A 7,587-nucleotide genomic window follows, 5' to 3' on the forward strand; every position below is an offset into this window, starting at 1 on the left:
AACAGTCACTACCGAGTTCTCTGAAGTGATGAATCACGCCTCACCACTTGGCAGTCCGACAGACGAATCTGGGTTTGGCGTAGACCAAACATTTGCCAGCAATCAGTCATCACTTCTTCCATGTCTTTTAAAATCATCCCTTGGTGTGGACATTCTTCCGTCTTATGAGAGGGGTGAAAGGGGCATTCCTATTGGAGCATTATCTTTGGAGTGGATTGCTTTTGGTGATGGAGTTATGGTGTGACTGTCACGATCTTCAAAATGAGTGGACCAAGGCGCAGCATGTGTTGAGTTCCACATCTTTTTAATAGAAAGTGAAACTAAAAACAAAACAACAAAACTTACAAAGAACGTGACGTCGTAGTGCCCAAACATATTAACACAAACAATATCCCACAACCCAGGTGGGAACAATGGAGAACTTAAGTATGATCCCCAATTAGAGACAACGATAATCAGCTGCCTCTAATTGGGAACCATACCAAGCTCACCAACATAGAAAATTTAAACTAGAACACCCCCTAGTCACGCCCTGACCTACCACACCATAGAGAACCAAGGGCTCTTTATGGTCAGGGCGTGACAGTGACAAAGAGAATACAGTAGACGGCATGTGTCAAAAAGTGATTGACAAGGTATTTTATGGGTCACGTGTTTATGCCCATATATGTACATCCTGTCTGGAAGTTCTCACGGTATCGAGTGAATGTTTATGTAACCTGAGTGCAGCTGTTCCTTTGAAGTAAAGCCTGTGTTTACATTAAAGTTGTCAAGGTGATTGATGGGTAGTGACCTCGTTGAACTGTGGAATGCATTTGAAGCAATGTTTTTTTCTAATCAATTCAGCAGTAGGGGGCTATATGTACATAAGGAAAGCCATAAACAGTTGTTTTTTCCCAAGGATGTCATGACCTCTGTCTATCCCCCATGTGAGGGGGATGTGTGTGTGTGTGTGTGTGTGTGTGTGTGTGTGTGTGTGTGGGTGTGGGGGTGTGGGTGTGTGTGTGTGTCTGCAGGGGTGTTTGAAACAATGTTTTTTTCTAAACAATTGAACAATAGGAGGGCATATATACATAACGATACCCAAACAACAGGTGAGTTTTCCTACGGTGGGGATCAACAAAAAAAGGTTTATACCCCTTACACCCCAAGGAGAGCTGCTCTCCAGGGGGAGGCTGTCGCAGTCAATCATGCCATCTTCTTTTTGAAAGGGAAATTGTACTCTTTAAGTTGGGCCCTTATGACTTAAACAGATTCATTTTTACCCCCTTAGTAATTAATGCAGTGGGCTAAATCAGGTGTTTCTTGGTGGTCTTAAACAAATCTACTGTGAAACAAAAGCGTACACTTTACACACATGGTAATTGACTTAAAAAAAGACACCAGTAACATGTCAGATATAGTTTAAATGTATTCATTTTTGAGTTTGCAACCCAATATGCCACTTTAAATACATCACAGAAGACTGAAATGTAACAAAATGCCTATAGAGCTGTACACTAAGATGCTCAGTTGGTCAATATTCCCCCTCGAGTGATTCCCCAACATCTTGTCAACATGTCCCCCAAAAATGGAACAAATATCTCATACCAATCCATCTTTATAGACATTTGTACTTAACAAGGCCTAGGAGGCCCCTATAGTGTCCAAACATCTCTCCAGAATGTCAAATATTTTAAGCATCTTTATTTTCATGCATATAACTTGTCAACAAGTATTTTTATGACCAAATTCACATTCTTTAGTGTTGACATTAATTTTTGTATGATTTCATGACTGTTTGGTAGTAGATCCCTGAATGGTCAAAAATCTCTTCAAATAGAAGTATGTTTGTAGCACAAAATATCTTACAGGTAGGCCCTCTTTCACTCTCTCATCATGTCACAAGCTGACAGGCTCCCAGAGGCAGGGCCATAAAAGGCACACTCTCCAACAGCCAACAGCCCTGAACAGCATGAAGACAGAACAGATAAAAGATCATCTGGGAATCCTTCCTTCCTCATGGAGCTTTTTGAAGGTGAGTTGAATATTCAATGTGATGTTTGTAAATAGATATATATTATCTAAGAATGATATGTCTTAATTGTTTTCATTGACATGTATGTTTAAAAAAAATGAAGGCTATTTATCCTTTGAACCATTGTTTTTATTCATACTGTTTGTAAACAATAGCTTCTGCCCTCTTAGGGTCTATTTGACCCTCTTATTATATCAAACCTCTCAGACTAGAAAGTATGATTAGAAAGTATGATTAGAAACCATGGCCAACTATGTTCAAACTGTGATTAGAAATGATAATTAGAAAGTATGTCAAACTATGATAATAAACTACGAACAATTATGAAGACATGACTGTGTGAGTGAGGATCTATTATTTAATTGTGTAATATTACCTCTCTCTCTCTCTCTCTCTCTCTCTCAATGTATACCATTTCACTCAATACCTAAGTAACAAATATTTAACAATGTTTAAACATTTTGTATTGCAACAGTTCTGAAAGACAATGACATACAATTTTTAGGCAATTATTAATATAATGTGTTACATAGTGTACATATGTGATAACTTTATGTAATATATTCTTCTCTCTCTCTCTCTCTCTCTCTCTCTCTCTCTCTCTCTCTCTCTCTCAGGCTATGAAAAAGACAAAAGACATGACATTGACTCCTGAGTGTTGAACTTTTGCCCACTCTACAGCCGCCCTGGTTATTATATGACCCTGAGGGTCATCTACGAACGTTGGAACATCTTGAATAACAATAAGGGGCACAAGAGAGAATAAAGTAAACGGCATTGGTCAAAATCGTGATTTATGACCCTATGTCCGGATGACGCGTCCATGCCCAAATAAGGGCATCCGGTCAGGACATCCTGGCGGGAAGGTGTCTCGTGGTTAGGGCCATATAGTTGCATCCTGTTCTGTCAAGTGTTAGAGTGTGTGTTATTTTATATCTATATTGCATCTATTCCTTTGAAGTTGTCATAATGATTGATGTGTAGGGACCTCGTTAAACTGGGGGGGTTGTGTTTGAACATTTCAAAGAGGATGGCCCCACACCCCACCTATTTTATTGCTCTTAGGGTTGTTGTCTATAAAGTAGGAATGTCCGGGGGGGATTGTGTTGGCGGCAGACGCCTTATAAATAAGACCCAAAACAACACATGTGGCCTCAGAACACTAAACAAGATTTTGAAAATAAAACCCTGAACATTAAACAGAAAAATATGTCTCCTAGGCCAATTCTCGGGGTACTATGCGCCTCTTGCCGCGAGGCCAATGATAATAGCATCGAGGACCTATTGGGTGAGGCACCAGGATGTTTTAAAGCAGTTTTGGACACGAATGATTGCCATATGACTTACATATTCCAACCTGAGGATTCAACTGTGAAGATTTTCACAGACAGCGGTCCCAACCCCCTTTATCATGCAAAACCCGGGAGTTTTTCTCCTGCGCTGCGTATGAGAGAATGGCTTAAGATACGGCTGGCGCTCTGTCAAATTGAACAGGCCCTGAGTGGTACAACCGTGCCAGGCTATGCATTGGAAGAGCTTGTGGGTAGGCGCAATGATTTGAAAGCCCTAAGGATCTCTTCAATGGCTTATAGTCCCAACTCCAAAGTGACAATTTTAGAATGTGAACAATTTGATAGTACAAATGCGACGAAGTCTGTCAGTTCATATGTATTTTCCAAAGCCTGCAAGGATGTGAACTTTTTTATGCCTGTGTTTAGCTTTAAATGGATTGATTACCCTATATTCATAACCTTGATGAAAAACCTGGATAGTCTTTTCCAAAATCGTGAACAATTACGTCGCTGGCCGCTTCTATCCTTATTAAGACATACACAGAGTCTACATGCAAGACGTTTGATCTATCCATGGAGTGAAAACTTACGGAGTCTTGATGAGGGGGAATTGGAAACTGATGGGAGGGGTTAGGGACAATCCTATAACCGGGGCCCTTTATCTGTAAGAAAGGAACAGTAAAAATATATATATATTTTAAATAAACATGTTTTGTATTAATTATTAAAAGGTCTGTACTAAAGATTTAGAATTAAATAAAGGGTATTAATGCTACCCCTTAACGAACGGGAATCTGTAATTTCTCTCTCGCCCCGGTCTATCGCGGAGAAATGCAATGTCTTATGTTATACAAATAGTCTTTCAAATAGGGGGTGGGGATGTGTGTCTCTGCATGGGTGGCTTTTGAAACCAGAAAAAGTATGTGTGAGCCTGTTTAGGATTGTGTGCGTCTCTTCAATTGTGCTTGGGCACTTTCGATTTTATTACCACACAAGCCTTTCAAATGCGTATTTATCTCACCCCCAAGGATGTGGGGGCTAAAAAGTCAAACAGCTCAGGCAGAATATTTCTTGTCTAAACAACCTCCTATGGTTTAAAACATATGTTATTTCTAATCAGCGCATATACTAACGGTCCCCCACCCCGGGATATAAATTTACAACCGACACCCCCAAGCGGTGCTATGAAGCATAAATGCAATACCGGCAGACAGAATATGTCGAGACACCCGCCTGTGGTTTTTGGATCTCTAGACATTCGTGGGTACTTTATATGACAATTTTTGCATACAGGATGTCGCCCGAAAAAACTGCAACCCCGCTCTGTAAGCTCATTACAGAATATTTCTCGTTAGAGACACGACCTCGGAGCGAGGCTAAGGAAACAGATACTAGCCATACTGTACGACCAGCTAAAGCGCAACTCCAGACACCAGGCCAACAACCCCCGAAGAGTTATAACCCCCGGACAGCTAAAAGATCAGCTGTGAAACCGTCATCAAGCTTTCTGAAGGTGAGCTAGTGAAAATAATATATTAGATTTGGAGAGGTATTTTCAGGGAATTGTAAGGATATTAAAATTTGATGGACAACCATTTTTTAGGTAATATGTCAAATGCACGTATTCGTATATTTAAAAAATGTATATATAGTATAAATATATGTTAATATTAGTTTAACGTTTGTAGGGTCTCAATCCTTTACACAGATTCTGAGGGGAATAGATGATTTGGAACAGCCTTCGTTAGAGGGGGCTTCAGCGGAGCAAAACGCGTGCAGCCAGTCCCCATCACACTATTGTCGACGTAAATCCAATAATAAAATCCATAAGAATGTTTATACATTTAAAAACAAAAAAGTGTGAACCCTATATTAAAAGCAATTTTTTTGTGTTTACAGCTGACAGACCACAAAAAAAGGATCCCTGCTGCATTATGTACTCTGAATGATGACATAGATGCTATTCTCCCGTTCTGTAGGACCGGCTTTACCCTAACTCCCCCGGGAACCACCACACGCACCCAACGCACAACATGTGCGCAAGTGCATTGCGCAGAATCACCCCAGCCCGAAAAGTGTTACTGGTCCGGAAACTTACTGCTTCAAGAAACGGCGCTACATGGACAAGGTATGAAGCCATTATATATGTTATTAGTTATACATATTTTATTATAATTTATACATTTTTATGATTGAATATGTTAAAACAATGACAAATAATGTTTTTTCAGACTCCAACGAGACATGCCCGGCAGAATCTGGAAGGCCTGGTGAAAAAAGTCTAGAGCCCACGGTTTCCGCGATTCGTCAGAACAGCCCGCGTCAAAAAAGCCGAGGTAATTTAATTATGTATTGTTAATATATAGTATTATGTCTGAAATGTATTTGACATTTTTTACCTAAGATATTTCAATGTTTAATAATCTATTTTGTATATATTATTTTCTTTCAGACTCCTCCCCGGCGTATAACGGCACAGAAGACCATACACACCGAGAGCACGTGGAGGATTTCGGCACGCCGGACATTCCCAATAAAACAACGAAACCGGATGATTTCACCGTTTTAAATGACATTCCCGAGGTAGACGACTTGCTCCTCTGCGAATTGGCCAACCTTCTTGATTTCTCCAATTCTTATGTAGAAACCCCCAAACCTGAAATAGAACCAGCTAGGTTTATTATAGCCTTTTCCAGGGCTCTAAAATCCAGAAATGTCTTGCTACACAGACGAATGGGGGCTTTACTCGAGCGGCAGTACAGTCAGGATCTATCCTTCTGCCGTAGAACAATGCCCCGCGTGTAAACTTGGAATCAATCACACGCTTGGTCGAGGGGTTCATAAACGACCGGAATAGTGACTTGGAGATTTTGAGCTCCTACAAAAAAAATTGTTAGGCATATTGAGGGCTTCCATCTAAGGAATGCCCCACTTACTAAAAGATTCAGGGTAGTCTATGACAAGAGACTGCTTTTAACTAACGGGACCACATTGCCCTTTGGCTGCTGACTTATGCTACAAGCCCCAATGTGTCTTAAAGCTAAAGATATAATGGCTGCTGTAGAAGGTTTTGACCCCCGGTTGCAACTACCATTTTAGGTCTTAATCGCAGGCCCCTCCAACAGTGGTAAAACTTGTTTTGTAAAAAGGATTTTAGAGAATTCTGAACATGTGTTATCTCAAGAAGCCTGACAATATTGTGTGGTGTTATTCGTGTTATCAGCCTTTGTATGATGAACTGTTGAAGAAAATAAAAATCAAGTTTGTTGAAGGAATACCTGAATCCCTGTCTGATGATGAACTTTTACCTCCTCATAAAAACAATCTGCTGGTTTTGGACGATATGCTATTTACAGGTAGCGAACATCCTGAAATTGCACGAGCTTTTACCCAATATACTCATCATAGAAACCTGTCCGTGCTTTACTTGGTGCAGAATGTGTTTCACCAAGGTAAAAATAGCCGTACCATTAGTTTGAACGCCAATTACATGGTTTTGTTCAAAAACCCTAGAGACAAACTACAAATTAACACTCTAGCTCAGCAGATGTACCCGGGAAGGAAATCCTACTTTATGGAGAGCTATGAGGACGCTACCGAAGCGCCATTTTCTTATTTAATCGTGGATTTAAAAGCAAATACTCCAGAACACCTGAGGCTCTGAACCGGCCTGTTCCCGTGGGAGTGGCCGGCTGAGTACATTCATAAAAAGTAACCGCTATGTCTCTGCGTTTAAAAAGAAACCTGCCCCTCTTGAGAAGCCAAGTTGGGGCTACAGCTAAAGAACGGTCACTGTTCTTCAGATCTCATATTATCCCTATGTGAGATTGCTTTGAATCTTCTCAAAGGGCGCATTCCACTCACCCTGACCCAATTAAAAAAATTAAAGTGACAAAAGACCGCGATCAAACTCTTTGCCAATAAAAGAGCCAGTCTTCAAAAGAAAAGACATAGCCTACAACAGTCTGGGGGTTTTCTTCTGCCGTTGCTAACTATAGCTGTGCCCTTCATCACCAGCCTTATTGCTGCCAGACGTGGGAGTTGAACACAGAGTGTGATGGCAAATAAAATGTACTTGGTGCCTCAACAAGAGTTGGATAGACTTAAAAAAACAAATGCAGGGTCCTGAAAAAATCAGACAAACAGCGGAAAATTATTTGGATACGGCCATGAAGGATATTTTGAACCGAAAAGGATTGAACCCCTATGATAAGGTCCAAAAATACACAAACCTCTTGCAAAGGTATTTGGCCTTGGTAAAACAAGGTGAGAGAGAGA

The 7,587-nt window shown here is 40.5% G+C and overlaps 1 long non-coding RNA gene across 5 annotated transcripts; it reads left to right on the forward strand.

Moving 5' to 3' along the window:
- The first annotated feature begins 1,919 nt into the window (after positions 1-1,919).
- On the forward strand, positions 1,920-6,584 carry LOC106611709 (uncharacterized). Of its 5 annotated transcripts, none has more exons than XR_001330143.2 (6): positions 1,920-2,017; positions 2,635-4,822; positions 4,998-5,114; positions 5,209-5,437; positions 5,541-5,645; positions 5,762-6,584. It is a non-coding gene; the product is annotated as an uncharacterized lncRNA (long non-coding RNA). The 5 variants fall into 5 exon arrangements; XR_006771048.1 differs by having other exon boundaries at positions 5,289-5,437; XR_006771047.1 differs by having other exon boundaries at positions 5,018-5,114.
- The last annotated feature ends 1,003 nt before the right edge of the window (positions 6,585-7,587 follow it).

Source organism: Salmo salar, chromosome ssa09 (assembly GCF_905237065.1).
Source record: "Salmo salar chromosome ssa09, Ssal_v3.1, whole genome shotgun sequence".
NCBI classification, from domain to species: domain Eukaryota; kingdom Metazoa; phylum Chordata; class Actinopteri; order Salmoniformes; family Salmonidae; genus Salmo; species Salmo salar.